The sequence below is a fragment of the Macrobrachium rosenbergii genome, chromosome 16 (assembly GCF_040412425.1).
Source record: "Macrobrachium rosenbergii isolate ZJJX-2024 chromosome 16, ASM4041242v1, whole genome shotgun sequence".
Taxonomy (NCBI): Eukaryota; Metazoa; Arthropoda; class Malacostraca; order Decapoda; family Palaemonidae; genus Macrobrachium; species Macrobrachium rosenbergii.
Genome location: NC_089756.1, coordinates 2,624,789 through 2,640,497, shown reverse-complemented (window position 1 = coordinate 2,640,497; position 15,709 = coordinate 2,624,789). Strand labels below are relative to the sequence as shown.

Here is a 15,709-nt window from a genome sequence, read left to right as displayed (position 1 = left end):
AGCAACTGTTTGGCCTCAGGAATCAACGTGGGTGCTATTCTCCTATACGGCAATTTGATAGGCTTCCCACAGGACAATCTAATGGAATGCTCCACCCTTTATCAAACCCAAGTCCGAATCATTTAACTCAAAACAGTCCTTATATTTGTAGAGTATCTTATCAAGTCTTAACAAATCCAATTCGCTCAAGTTACTTTCATCGACATTTATTCCCAACTTCCGTCTGTGATTTTGAAGTTCCTCCTCTGATATTGCTCCATTATGTTCGTTATCATCATCCTCCCTACACTCCTCTATGCCAAGTTGCACCCTGGCCAATATGCTACCTGCTTCAATGCTAACACTAACTTTAGTCCAATTAGCAACACAAACATATCCAACGCCCCATTCACATAGAGAAAAACTGGGCAATACCTGAACGCCCGGAGGCAACCTATTTTTACTCTCTTCTGCTATTTTTTCTAAAACTACGTACTCTTTTGGCACTTCCTTTAGGCTGTCAATGTATACCTTAAATTAGTTTCCTGCTACCTGAAGGGATATTTCTATTCTGTTGTCTCAAGCAGCTAGCATACCCTAAATCCTCCTTTTGCCAAACCTGCATAGTTTGACCAACTAGTCTCATACAGCAATCAAATTTTGACCATATTCATCTTTTAATCCCTCTTGCTCTGATGCCACCATGTTAACGTTTCTGGTGACTCCCCATTTTTTCAAGTAGCATAGACAAAATATTCATGCCTAAAAGGCACTCCTGGTCAGTGTTCTTGCCAAGACCATTCCTTCCCTTTTCAGCTCTCTTGACATAGAATACACAGCTATTCTGTTCTATTTCATTTACTTTAACATCAACAATGACATGACCTATTATATTAATTTCATTTCCATTCAGGTCATATATAGTCACTACTATTATACAGGGTCACTCCCTTTGGCTTTAGATTCTCCAAATACCATTTTTCTGACAACAAACTGCAGTTTGCCCCCGAATCCATAAGTCCTATAACCTTCTCTCCCTCCATGCTGAGCGTCAGTTTCATAGTGTCTCCTCTCTTATTTAAACATCCACTTGGCCGGACATTCACTTGAACGTCCGGCCTCACAAGTTTTCCTGGGCATCATCACCTGCCCAAATGACATCTCCCTCACAACCTTGTCACCTCTCGAATTATTTATCCCTCTGTTCTTACTAGAGTACAGATTACACTTATAAAACGGATGACCCTCATTCCCACAGGACCAACAAATACCCGTAAACTGATTTTCCAAAACATGTTTATTTTGGATTCTGTTGTTAACTAGCTTTCCCTTGTACTGGTGTCCTTCCCCATGATCCTGCTCAATATTGTCTCTAGAAAAACCTGCTTTTTTGCATTCAGTATGATACATGACCCTGCTCCCCACAGGCCCAACACTTAATTACTTTATCATCTCTTCTCTCCTGTTAAGGAAATAGCTGTCAGAAACATTACCGAATTCTTTCATAACCTTTATTCTATCTTGCACAAACCTACCAGCATCTTCTAACTGGTCTATGACTCCGTTTTCAATCTTATCCTTTAGGTCACAGGCAATTTCCTGTCCCTCAAACCTTTTTCAAAAATCATACATTTCATGACTTCCCTCTCCTTAGAGCAGACTGCTTTGCCTCAGCTTCTTCTTCAAGGTCAATTATTCTGTCTAAATACTCCCAAACACCTTCTCGTATTCCTGTTGTGCACACCACAGTTCTTTCCTTTTCTCCAGATCATCCTTATTATCTGCATACGCTTCTAGTAGTTTAGCTTCCATTTCCTCTAAAGTTTTAGGCCTAGCATGACGTATTCTTGTGCTAGCCGGATCTATCAAACTTTCTTTAACATAATCTACGACCTCAGCACCTACCAGGTTAAGCTGATTGGCACATAATTTTGCCTGTTCAAACCATCTCTTGATTTCCTTCCTACCACTGTTTCTCCCACTCATTTTCTCGAGCTGTGGGGGTTTTTTGACTATTGAAACAGCATTACTACTTGCATAATTACAGACCCCTCTCCTGCAGACCCTATCCAACTCATCTTCTAGCGTGGCAAATCTGTTTAGCCACCAGCGGTTCAATCTATCAAATTTATCTTTCCATTCTTTGTTATTGTTTTCTAAACAACGACTCAGCTCTCTAGTAAAATCCCATTTAAGAAATGGCTTGTTTTCCCCAGCGAAATCTACTCTATTTCCCGCCTTTTTAACCCTTAAATTGGTTTTCTTAATTTCATTTACCAAAAATTGCTGGTTCTCCTTTAATGCTTTTATTAATTCCCCTACTCTGCTAAAAGAATTCACGTTTTCACAGTGGTCAAAATCTATCACTTTCTGAATATTTCCAACCTCAGACCACAATTTCACAACATCCTTTTTCCAAGGCTTTCCTTCATTTTCACCATTTTGGTCAACAAAAGTACCTACTCCCTCAGCCATTTCTCCCTCACAGCTAGTGTCCAAGTCTTCACAACCCACTCCATCATCGTCACTCATCACTACGCTACGCACTTCCTCATCAACCAAATCCTTATCCCTAACCACATCACGTATTTCTGTTAACAAATCTTGCTCACTACCATGTTCCATCATTTCACAATTACCTGCGCCTTTCTTCGTTCCCATAATGTAGTCAAGAACGTCCCCCTCATCTTTTACACTGTCTGGCCCAATTTTATCCCCATTAGCACTGTATGTAACTCCAAAACAAATGTCCTACCTTGCAATTGCACTCCAGTCCAGAAGTAAATATTCCCAGGAACGTGCTGGTAACCCACTGGATTGAAGGTTGCCGTGGTGAACGCTCTGCTACCAAATATTGCAATCCAAGGGGAGATACAAATCACGGCGGCATTTCTTCTTGATTTTATTTCAAATACAACAAAACCTTCAACCCAGTTTTGTTACAGTACACAGTAATAAGACTGGATAATACCAGGCAGTTCTGCTTAGAGTTTATCTAAGCGTTAAACACAGTGCCAACAGAATAAGCCAACTCAAGTTTTGGTAAATTTCAGGTCCGTCATCTAATTTACATTTTCTAAAAATATTCCCTTCCGCTAATATTTTAACCAGTGAATGGCTAGTTCCTCTGGTCAACAGGTCCGTGAAGGTAGTTCCGGTCGTGACGATCCATTTGGCCGCTCATTAGCTGTCCTGTTAAGAGTTGTTATTTGCCAATTGATGCTCCGAAAGCTTAAAGGTCATCTGCCGGAGAACATACAGTGCTACACACACATATATATATATATATATATATATATATATATATATATATATATATATATATATATATATATATATATATATATACATATATATATAATATATATACATATACATATATATATATATATATATATATATATATATATATATATATATATATATATATATATATATATATATATATATATATATATATATATATATATATATATATATATATATATATATATATATATATATATATATATATATATATATATATATATATATATATATATATATATATATATATATATATATATATATATATATATATATATATATATATATATATATATATATATATATATATATATATATATATATATATATATATACATATATACATATATATAATATACATATATACATATATATATATATATATATATATATATATATATATATATATATATATACATATATACATATACATATATATATATATATATATATATATATATATATATATATATATATATATATATATATATACATATACATATATATATATATATATATATATATATATATATATATATATATATATATATATATATATATATATATATATATGATATCCTTAGTAGCGTGAATTCGATATTGCGACATTTGTAGCTTCATGATTGTATATAAATCACAGTGTGATAAAAATTTCATAAGAGCTGCGTGTTCCAAACGTACCAATGAACTGTCATGGCGGAGGTGGGTCATTGCCGAGGCTAGTACATTTCCCGCTCACGACGGGTAAAAACAGTACAACATCTCGGCAAAAGACTTATACCTCTTTGATGGCTCAATGGGTATCGCCCACTGGAGTCGCTGAATAGGTTTTTAGTGTCATGGGTTCGTGTCCCAGACGATACAATTCATTTTTCACTTATATAAATTCCCCTTCAAGCACAATTCTCCAACGGAGATATCCGAGTAGTGTGAATTCGATATTAAGTGACATTTGTAGCTTCATGATTATATATATACATATATATATATATATATATATATATATATATATATATATATATATATATATATATATATATATATATGAATGTCTTTCCTGTAATACTACAGTGTAATATGAAAATAAGAAGGCCCATAAAACACTATTTAAACGTTGAAACCATATATTTCAGGGCACTTGTTTCTGTGCCCCAGTTCACTCAAGAATATGGACAGGTGGAAAGTTACAATGGTATATATACAAAAACATGAAGGTGTGGCCTTAGGCCTCGATGTTAAGGAGGTGGCGTTTCTTAAGAAGGAGGAGATTGACCAAATTCCTAGTGGTTTTTGGCCTCATTAGCTCCCGTTTGGCGATGGATCTGGTGGTCGCGTTTCTTGGGTCATCTTCTTCAAGAGGGTCTGAGGATTAAGGTGTCAATGGCGTCGATTTCCAATGTCCTCCTGACAGGTTCATATTGTTGGTTTTGATTGATGATAGCAGATTCCAGCATCTTTCTTTTGTACGGACAGCTACTCTTGAAAACCAACTCTGCCTCAGTTAATGACATGCCCTGTATTTCTAATATGTAGGAAAATTCCGAACTCTCCGAGCGTAACGTACTGATCTTTTGTGCTCTGTTATTCTTTGCGAGCGTCTACCTGTCTCGCCTACATAGATGTCATGACAATTACTACCACGGTATCTTGTAAACTCGGCTTCTTCCCTTTGTTATTTAAGCATACGCTAACGAGCCAACCCCGCTAACGATACCAAATAACAAAAGGGAAGAAGTCGGAGTTTACAAGATACCGTAGTAATTGTCATGACATCTATGTAGGTGAGACAGGTAGATCGCTTCTCGCAAAGAATAACAGAGCACAAAAGATCAGTACGTTACGCTCGAGAGTTCGGAATTTTCCTACATATTAGAAATACAGGGCATGTCATTAACTGGAGTGGGGCAGAGTTGGTTTTCAAGAGTAGCTGTCCGCATAAAAGAAAGATGCTGGAATCTGCTATCATCAATCAAACCAACAATATGAACCTGTCAGAGGACATTGGAAATCGGACACCATTGACACCTTAATCCTCAGACCCTCTTGAAGAAGATGACCCAAGAAACGCCGACCGCCAGATCCATCGCCAAACGGAGCTAATGAGGCCAAAAACCACTAGGAATTTGGTCAATCTCTCTCCTTCTAAGAAACGCCACCTCCTTAACATCGGAGGCCCAAGGCCACACCTTCATGTTTTTGTATATATACCATTGTAACTTTCCACCTGTCCATATTCTACCAGTGAACAGGGCACAGAAACAAGTGCCCAAATATATGGTTTCAACGCTTAAATAGTGTTTTATGGGCCTTCTTATTTTCATATATATATATAAATAATATTTTTGGGGGGTATTTTTTGATAAGCAAAAAATCTAACATTCTAGTGATATTCAATCATTTACCTTCATTTTGCAAGAAACGGGAAGTCTCTAGCACAATATTTCGATTTATGGCGAATTTTTGAAAAAAACTTTTTCCTTACCTCCGCACACGCTAACTCTGCTGAAAATCTCAGAATTTTTTTGGTCACACTGTCGTAATTTTTGCACCATTTTCTATTAGCCGTTACATAAAGTGTTATACATGAAAATGTGCGCAATTTCATGTAGAATACAACAAAAAATAACTCATGGTTGTAGCGTTTATCAGTTTTGAAATATTTCATATAAATCACAGTAAGTGCCAAAATTTCAACCTTCGGTCAACTTTGACTCGACAGAAATGGTAAAAAATTGCAATTGTAAGCTAAAATTCTTACATTCTAGTAACATTCAATCATGTTCCTTCATTTTGCAACAAATGGGAAGTCTCTAGCATAATATTTCGATTTATGGTGAATTTTTGAAAAAAACTTTTTCTTTACCTCCGCGCGCACTAACTTGGCTGAAAATCTCAATTTCTTTAGTCACTTTGTCGTAGTTTTTACACCGTTTTCTATTAGGCGTTACATAAAGTGTTATATATGAAAATGTGCGCAGTTTCATGTAGAATACAACAAAAAATAACTCATGGTTGTAGCTTGTATTAATTTTGAAATATTTTCATATAAATCACGATGTGCCAACATTTAAACCTGTAAGCTGAACCTCTTACATTCTAGTAACATTCAATCATTTACCTTCATTTTGCAACAAACAGGAAGTCTCTAGCATAATACTTCGATTTATGGTGAATTTTTAAAAAAACTTTTTCCTTACCTCCGTGCGCGCTAACTCGGCTGAAAATCTCAGAATTTCTTTAGTCACCTTGTCGTAATTTTTGCACCGTTTTCTATTAGGCGTTACATAAAGTGTTATACATTAAAATGTGTGCAACTCTATGTAGAATACTACAAAAAATAACTCATGGTTGTAGCTTTTATCAGTTTTGAAATATGTTCATATAAATCATGATGAGTGCCAAAATTTCAACCTTCGGTCAACTGTGACGCAACCGAAATGGTTGAAAAATGCAATTGTAAGCTAAAACTCTTACATTCTAGTAACATTCTATCATTTACCTTCATTTTGCAACAAACGGAAAGTCTCTAGCACAGTATTTCGATTTATGGTGAATTTTTGAAAAAACTTTTTCCTTACCTCCACGTGCGCTAACTCGGCTGAAAATCTCAGAATTTCTTTAGTCACCTTGTCGTAATTTTTGCACTGTTTTATATTAGGCGTTACATAAAGTGTTAAACATGAAAATTTGCAAAATTTCATGTAGAATAAAAAAAAAATAACTCATGGGTTGTAGCTTTTATCAGTTTTGAAATATTTTCATATAAATCACGATAAGTGCCATAATTTCAACCTTCGGTCAACTTTGACTCGACCGAAATGGTAAAAAAATGCAGTTGTAAGCTAAAACTCTTACATTCTAGTAATATTCAATTATTTACCTTAATTTTGCAACAAACGAGAAGTCTCTAACACAATATTTCGATTTATGGTGAATTTTTGAAAAAAATTTTTTTGACGTCCGTGTGTTACGAATTCATGCATCATTTTGTGATAATATTTTCTTTGTGTTGCTTTGATCGTTTTACAATTTGTTATATACCAAAATCATCGCAATTTAGTGTACAATACAACGAAAAAACAATAACTCATTAGCTTTAACCATTTTGCTCACAGCGCGATTTGTATACAATTATATATGAAATTTTTTTTGCGCTGTCATATATTCCAATATTAATATATGATAATGATATTTTTTTCATTTCTGATGGTTGCATACTAAACTTCAGGCAATGACAAAAAAAGGAGCCAAAAATGAACTCTTAATCTTAAAAACTAAGCGTGCTGTGATTTTTTGCAAAAAACTTTCCTCTTCGCCGCTAACTCTCAAACCGCGCCGGCATACGGCAGATGCTTTTGTAAATGAGTTTTTTTTTTTGTTGTATTGTACACTAAATTGCGATGATTTTGGTATATAACAAATTGTAAAACGATCAAAGCAACACAGAGAAAATATTATCACAAAATGATGCGTGAATTCGTAACGTGCGGACGTAAAAAATAGTTTTTTTTTTTCAAAAATTCACCATAAATCTAAATATTGTGCTAGAGACTTCCCGTTTGTTGCCAAATGAAGGTAAATGATTGCATATTACTAGAATGTAAGAGTTTTAGCTTACAATTGCATTTTTCGACCATTTCGGTCGAGTCAAAGTTGGTCAAAGGTAGAATTTTTTCTATTTATTGTGATATATATGAAAATATTTCAAAACTGATAAAAGCTACAACCATGAGTTATTTTTTGTTGTATTCTACATCAAATTGCGCACATTTTCATATGTAAAACGTTTTGTAACGGCTAATATAAAATGGTGCAAAAATTACGACAAAGTGACTAAAGAAGCAGAGTTAGCGCGCGCGGACGTAAGGAAAAAGTTTTTTTTAAAAATTCACCATAAATCGAAATATTGTGCTAGAGACTTCTTGTTTGTTGCAAAATGAAGGTAAATGATGGAATAGTACTAGAATGTAAGAGTTTTAGTTTACAATTGCATTTTTCGACCATTTTTGTCGAGTCAAAGTTGACCAAAGGTTGAAATTTTGGCACTTATCGTGATTTATATGAAAATATGTCAAAATTGATAAAAGCTACAACCATGAGTTAATTTTTGTTGTATTTTACAAGAAATTGCGCACATTTTCACATATAAAACTTTATGTAAAGGCTAATACAAAACTGTGCAAAAAGTACGACAGTGACTAAAGAATTTCTGAGATTGTAAGAGCCTGACACCGTCTCTACCAAACACGTGTGTGTTCGTGTGTTCATCGTTCATCGGAGTGGCGAGACGTTTGGCGTCTTCACAATCAGAAACATACACAGTTTGCTACAGAAGATTCGTTGGAACATTGAGTACATGATTAGAATGCTTGCATGGCAATGCAAGTAGTGGTGATTGTACATACATCAAGACAACAATGGTGAGGGAGAAACAGATGGAAATATTGTATGGTTGTAATCACGTCCCTTTAGAGAAAGAAAACGAGACGCTCTTGTTGTCTTGTCCACTCCAATGGACGACGAACACACGTACAGACACGTGTTTGGAAGAGACGGCGTCGGCTCTTACAAGATTTTCAGCAGAGTTAGCACGGACGTATGGAAAAAGTTTTTTTCAAAAATTCACCATAAATCGAAATATTGTGCTAGAGACTTCTCGTTTGTTGCAAAATGAAAGTAAATGATTAAATATTACTAGAATGTAAGAGTTTTAGCTTACAATTGCATTTTTTTACCATTTTGGTCGAGGTCAAAGTTGACCGAAGGTTGAAATTTTGGCACTTGTGATTTATATGAAAATATGTCAAAATTGATAAAAGCTATAACCATGAGTTATTTTTTGTTGTATTCTACATGAAATTGCGCACATTTTCATATATAAAACATTATGTAAAGGTTAATAGAAAACAGTGTAAAAATTACAACAAAGTGACTAAAGAATTTCTGAGATTTTCAGCAGAGTTAGCTGATGGTTTCTTTTGGGATAAGAAAGAAATTCGCGCTTGTGCAGCTGGGTCACGCTTGTAAACAAAACAACAGCATCCCTCAAGGCGTGTGATTTAATATTTTTCGCAAACGAGGCCCATGAGTATTTTTCCGCAAATATTTAAAAAAAAAATTTTTGTAGTCGACGTATTTTACGTCCACTTGGCACCAGACAGACAATTTTTGTCGACGTAAAATACGTCCAGTTGGCGTTAAAGGGTTAATATTACGTGCTATACAATTTTGATGAATTTAGTGGGAAAGATGTTCATAGCACTTCAGTGGCCCATAAATGATTTATGGCAACTGGAGTAGCTCAGCACAGGACAGTGGGGGATCACCTTGCCTTGAGACTTGGCTGGGGAATGTAATGCCCCTCTCAATCCCATGATATCTTTTTATTTATTTGCTCATAAATGTACCCAGGGATTGCTGTTGGTTTTAGTTCTTATCTTTTATGATAGTATGTCAGCTATAATTGTAATTTTGCAAAGAAAAGTTCAAAGGAATATTAAAAAAAACATGTATACTTCACAAACGGTTACTGCATTTCCCCATCTCAGTAAATCTCGTAAATATTTTAGAACAAATGTACTCAGAATTTGTTACTGATTTTAGTTCTTATCTGTTATGATATTGTATGAGCTGTAATTATAATTTTATAAAATAATTAGAAAAAACATATATAACTTGGTAAAATTTGCATATTTTTATGAGTGTCTTGTAAAAGAGGCCCCACACAGGGTTGTAAATAGTCACTTTCAACTTCCCGGAAATATTTAAATTTTTTTGTTACACCATGTACATTTGCATATCTTCCTCTTTCCAAGGATGTGTTTTTTTTTTTTAAATTGGCCAACCTTAAAGTTTGCCCAGTCAGGGGGTGTGTTTAATATATATTTATCCTGTCCCTTAAGTGTTGAGGGAGAAAGGGACATATGTAAACCAGTTTTATCCCCTCTGTATAAGAGGGACCTCCTTATAGTGAACGCTCTCGGTGACTGCAGCTCCCTAAACCGTTTTTCTAACCTTGTACAGCTCCACCGCTCAGGGATGACATTGGAATATTAAAATATTACTGTAAGGTGTTTTAGGATGATAGTTTAAGGTGTATTTGGTGTTTGAACTATTAAAATAGGCAGTTATAAGGGTTTTTAGAGGGGGTGTCAAGTATTTCACGGATTTTAGCTATTTGCGGGTGGTTGTGGTCCCTATCCCCTGCGAATACTGGGGGTGACTGTAGTTCTGTATACAGATTTGTTAAAAAAAAAAACTAAATAAAAAAGTGATATTCATATACCAACTGTAACTCCATACTTACTGAAGCCACTGTAATTAAAAAAATTTTTTGTTATATGCTAAAAACTTTTCTGAACCTTTAATGTAGTCTGATTTATTGCAGCTTTTTGATGTTGACAATCCAGTCAACCTTCGGTTCCACCAGTACATATTCACAACAGAAGGACACATTCTTCCGCTAGCTCCATGGCTGCGAAAGCAAAGTTGGGATGCTGATGTGTTCTCATCACCCAGTTCTTCATTGCACAGCAATGCATCACGTGCTAATGTGAGTAGCAGATAGTGTCAAGTTTCCAAGTTGTTCTTGGTTTAGGAAAGTTATGCACTGCATCAGCTGTATATATTTTACTTGAAGACAGTCTAATGTGAGTAGTATTTAGTGTCAAATTTCCAATTGTTCTTGATTTACAAAATTTATGCAACTACATCAGATATATATGTTTTGCTCAAAATACATTGTAGATTCATGCTTCAACTAGTGGTGAGATGGTACTAGCAAATTGATTTGTTAATACTAATGAACATTTTGTGTTGTTTGCCAAGTTTTGTTGGTAATATTCATGCTATGTTTAAGCTTTTTTGTTTGCATTAATATCAAAGCTTGAATTTGTTTTTCAGTGTGCAGCCATTGATCAAGAGAGGATATATGGCTTACCTTTGAAGAGTCATTATTTGGAGCAGATCTCAGGGTCTCTAGGAGTTGAGTTATGATGAAGTGTTTTATAATGGTTGTAAGGATTTTGCTTTTCTTTTTTCTCCCCCTTTTAGGCTTTCTCTTTGAAGTTTCAAAAGCAATATCTCTGTGCAGTCCACTTTGGCAATGAAAGATGGCCATTTTTTATTCTCATCACAAGGATATCCTCATCCTTACTTTAGTAATGTCAGATGGTTTATTTAATTAGCTGGATTTTATTTATTCTCCTTGGGTTTCCTACGATATTTTATATTTTTTTTATCCACACATTTTTCCTTTGCCTCTGTCCTTGGTTTACGTAATTTCCACGTTGAAACACACTTTTTGCTCATCGTCACTTAAATGTGCAGAAGCTGATTGCTGATGATCTTGACAGTTATTTTTACAAAGCTCTTTTTATATTCTAGTGAGGTCATGGAAGAATGTCTAGTTTTTATTATTCTGTCTAAAATGTCTCAAGCACCATTCTAATCAACTAACCTGTTTCAGTGAAAGATAAACATCAAAGAAATATGAAGTAAATGGAAGAGAAAATTTTATCCAAACAGTATACTGTAATTCACCCAAGAAACAGTGTCCATAATGGGATTGGGGAGAAACTTCAGTTTTTGGAAAATTCCAAATGTTTTCCCTTCACTAGTCATATGATTGCTGTAAGTAACCTTAGGTTATGATGTTGAAGGGATATAAATTAAATTCATTACAATGTGTAGATATGTTCATGCACTGTAATTGAAGCCATTAACATATATGAATAGATGGAAAATGCTGTACATTTTAAAGTAAAATACTCATCTGCTACGTAGTGTTTTAGTTCATTTAATTATACGTTTTCAACATTATGCAAGAAGTTTATGGGAATATTCTTTGATTCATAAATGAAGCATGGTGTGCAAAATGCTAACCAGGCTCTGCGTTTAATAGAACCGATAGTTTTATCACTTAATTGACACTGTTATTGTCTTTGTTCACAATGCCATAGTTTTTGTGTTAAACCTTGGCCTAAAATAAGGTTTAGAATATGAGCTTAGCTGTTTCCTGGTACTTTCCATAACTGAGAAAAAGTAAAGTGGAATACAGTACTGCATTTTTTAAAAACCAAAATCACATCCTAATATAGGCTTCTGTATAGAAATATTCATTCTCCCCTCATGCCAATTCCACCCTGTAGCATGTGACTATTTGCAGCTCACTGTTCTGAGTCCTATTTCTAACCCAATAAAGTACTTCAAGTAGTGCAGTGTTAAAAAGGTTCTTTGCAGTAGCATTTTCCTCCTGGCCTTGTACTGTTCATTAATTCCCTTCTATCTATTCCCTCTTTGCTGTCCAACTTCATCATGATGATTGTTTTGTTCCAGTTAGACTCAAGTCTTCAAGGCCTGCCTTGCGGGAGAGTTTAAATATAACGTTGTGGTCTGGTTAACGTATTTTGGAATAACAATAATATCATGTTCCAATTCCAGTAGGTGTAGAGCTAAAGGGAATTTATGAGTACATACAATATTAGAAAGTAGTGTAAAGAAGTTATACGAGTAAGGCACAAATTGGGCAAGGTAGGGTCAACTTGTAAAGCTATATTATCATTATATTATGCTCCGTAAAGTTGAATTAAGCTTGACAGTTTGGGTTAAAAATTTTTAAATTTTCTAAGTACCATATGAAGTGTTGGTGCATCGTATAATTTATACAGAAATAGAAAGTAGGTCTAGTTTTCACTTATGCAATTCAGTAGAGATTTTAGGCGTCGTCTTTTTAGCTGCTGTAGTTACATATTTATATTCCTAACATAATGGGACCATGTAGTATAAAGTAGAATTTTGTGGAAGAAAGTAGCCGTAATAGGAAATATTTATCTCTGTGATAAAATTCACAGTGAAATCTTACCTGTCTGTGATAATCTCCTTCATATAAAATCATACAGAGGCATATTGGCATCGCTGTGAAAGTGATCTCAGGCCTTTTCATCAGCTCCCATTATTTTGCTTTAAGTGACTTTGAGCGCTTCTAAAGTGCAACATTGTTGGAAGCTGTTATACAGTTCATTAAACACCAGTAGCATACTTTGATAATGTCTGACATCTTTTGTAAAGATGTAAATAGTTTGCTGTAGAGATTTAATGAAAGAATTTCCGTCTCCATTTTGAACATTGGGTCATATTAATGTTACGAGTAAATTTTGTGTTTATCTAATCATCTGTTTGTATGTAAAACATTTTTGTTAATTTGTTTGGAGTGTTCTGATAACTAGTTTACTAAATATCTGACGAGGAAAGACTTTGAGATTCTTCAAAACCCCTGTATAAAGTGTAATATCTGTGGTTCTATAACTTAAAAAATATGCAATGTGTTTTTTATAAATAAAGCATAATCCTATTACCTCCCATTTTGTATTTTACATGGTCTTGCCTCATTCTTTATTTTCACATAAATTCAAACACACACCTCTCCAGCCTTCTGTTCAGTCGTTCAATCTGGTGCTACAGTTGTGTTACCTTCTCATTTCGCTCCAAAGACTTTCTGTCTTGCTAATACAATTCATCTCACTATTTTAGGGTGAGGGTGCAGTAAATCATACAGTTTAATCATAATTTCTCCATATCTGTGTGAAAATGAATGATAGTACAGTTGCAGCAAAGGGAAGGTATTATTTTATGTTTAGGGTGAATAAAAGGATACTCCTTCCATATTCAAAGAAGACATAGTGAATTTCAGAGGAAGCTCGTTTAAGTTGGAAATTTTTATTAGTGATGCATTCATGAGAGTCTGTCGGTTCTGTTCCCTGTTGCTGAATCTTTGGTGATCTGTGTGCTTTATTATTACTTGCAGATTAATGTCAACGCACAGCATTCCAGTATTCCATTTTACACTTTTCAAAGTAGAGAAGTCGTCTCCCACTATGCATTTGTGTGAAGGGGTCCTCCACACACCTTTTTATACTTGATAACCAGAAATTGATGGAAAAATGTAGTTGGCAGTCTAGAAGCAGTAACTGGACAGATTTACCAGTTAACAAAAGTTATTGGGATAATTTTTATCAATTTGTAGGTTTATTATATATTTTTAAACAGTATGACGGGAGCCTATAACATTTTAATTCTAAGATTAAATATTTTATATAATAAAAAATGTAAACTAGTTAGTCAAAGCAAAGTACAGTAATATGCAGGGTTTCGTAACTCTTGTTAAAATATGCATGTTTCCATTTCAGTTACCACCACAAAATATATGTGATTGTTCTTGCAAGTTTGCCCAGACAAGTCTTAAAATTGTAAAATACTTGTGCTGAGGTCACTTTCGAATGGAATTGGTTGTTCACATAGGCTGTGTTCAAGGTAACTCTTGTTACCCATCACTATACAGTAGAGTGGTTTTAAGCTTTGGCACTTGATAATTAGAAGCTGTTGTCATCAATGTTCAGGAATGGTGGTTTCCTTAAAACAAGTCTGCCTTGATTACTAAGAACCCCATTGTTATACAGAGGGTTTAATAAGAATCAAATGATGGTTGAAAAGTATATTGCACCGTAATTTGAGAACTGATAAAAAGTCTTTGGTGGTTCAGTTAGCTTATTGTGGATTTTTTTTTCATGTTAAGGTCTAATACTAGAACAGTTTTTACTTTAGTTCCACCATTTATATGTACTAGATGTAATGATGAGGCAGCAGTCTTGCTTCTCGCTGACAAGGTCCTGTAAATATGAATTCTAAATATTTCCGAAAGAAACTTGGGCATAAATAGACGAGAATGATATTGGGTTGCAGGCGTTTGGCTGGTCCAACACTGTTGACTTCTAGCCTGAGTGTTGACTTGTCACAGTCCTTACACAGTTGACAAAAACACATGAATCTGTGTCAGTGCTTCCTTTATTCTTCAGGTAAATTTTATCTACATCTGTACAGTATACAGTACTTTAATATTTTCCTTAGAGTTGACTGTAAACTGATATGCATTTTTATAGTCTTTCTTCTATTAAACAATTGTCAGTATACTTAGTTTACCTGTTCCTTTATTTCTTCGTCTTTGTAATTTTACTCATTGTATTGGTATTCACCTGTTTCAATATCATTCCACAGGCAGATTAATTGATTTTGTTTAACCTTTATGTGAGACAATTCAAGATATCTCTTGTTGTTGCAACTGAGGTGTATAATCAAACATGATTAAAACACATGGGATTAATGGTTTTAATTTATATTTGGTGGTACTGTCTGCCAATTTTATATCTGTTATATAATTCCACAAGATGGAAACCATCATATAGTATACCAAGAGTTTTCCAAAAGATGTAACACTACCTTCCAAGAAATAATGGAATCAAACAGTTTTTTATTTTCTGGTTTTTTATGCCTTAATCAGTGTCCAAATATATAATGCAGGACTTTGACCTGAACACAGTCACTAGTTACTCAAGATTTGGGTGTACAATGACTGGTTTCTCCAGATCAG

The 15,709-nt window shown here is 34.4% G+C and overlaps 1 long non-coding RNA gene across 1 annotated transcript; it reads left to right on the top strand.

Annotated features, from left to right (window-relative positions):
- The first annotated feature begins 10,529 nt into the window (after window positions 1-10,529).
- LOC136847052 (uncharacterized) lies at window positions 10,530-15,249 on the top strand. Its single transcript, XR_010855600.1, has 2 exons — window positions 10,530-10,837; window positions 11,188-15,249. It is a non-coding gene; the product is annotated as an uncharacterized lncRNA (long non-coding RNA).
- The last annotated feature ends 460 nt before the right edge of the window (window positions 15,250-15,709 follow it).